Here is a 747-nt window from a genome sequence, read left to right as displayed (position 1 = left end):
TTTCGCCACTTAGCCTTTTGAAACCAAAGCGGTAAGCTTCCTGAATGTGATGTACTCCACAGATACCACACTTGATCTTAGCCAAAAGGCCGAGAAGCGATTGATGTACTCCACAGAGAAAAGTGCTGCAACTCTGTGAGTTTACCAGTGAAGTCCACATCTGATATGGATTGCAACAGTATTCCGTTTTGTTTGTAGGTCTCTGCCTAGAAGAGATTGAAACACTTTGGTGAGGTGCTTTTAGCAGAAAAGTCTTAATGCCTAAGAGAGTGCCTAGCTGCTCTGATTGCACATAAACCTGCGGAATTCTCTATACTTGGAGATAGGTTCAGGGAGAGGTTAGAACACATACACACTCTGCAGAGGGCTTCTGCAATTTAAACTGCAATTTTCCCCATTAAACAGCTTCTTTCACCGCTTAGCCCTTTGAAACCAAAGAGATCAGTTTCCTGAATGGGAAGTACTCCACAGAGAAAGATGCTGCACCTCTGTGAGGTTTTTACCAGTGACGTCTGCATCTTGTATGCATTACAACTGTATTCCCTTTTGATTTGAGGTCTCTGTCTGGCACAGATTGAAATACTGTTGTCAGGCACTTCTACCAGAAAAGCCCTTAAGACAGAAGAGAGTGCAAGCAGCTCTGAGCGCACACAAGCCCCCAGATCTCTGTATACTAGAGGATAGGTTCAGGGTTAAGTTTGAAGAAAAACGCACTCTGCAGAGTGCTTCTGCAGTTTAAACTGCAGT

At 44.0% G+C, this 747-nt stretch overlaps 1 pseudogene; it reads right to left on the bottom strand.

The window, feature by feature from the left end:
- Window positions 1-26: 26 nt before the first annotated feature.
- Window positions 27-101, bottom strand: LOC117284970 (annotated as a pseudogene).
- Window positions 102-747: the final 646 nt, after the last annotated feature.

This window comes from Fukomys damarensis, unplaced genomic scaffold (assembly GCF_012274545.1).
Source record: "Fukomys damarensis isolate Sample0158 unplaced genomic scaffold, DMR_v1.0_HiC HiC_scaffold_51500, whole genome shotgun sequence".
NCBI classification, from domain to species: Eukaryota; Metazoa; Chordata; class Mammalia; order Rodentia; family Bathyergidae; genus Fukomys; species Fukomys damarensis.
Note: the sequence above shows the minus strand (reverse complement) of the source record. Positions and strands in the feature narration are given on the sequence as shown.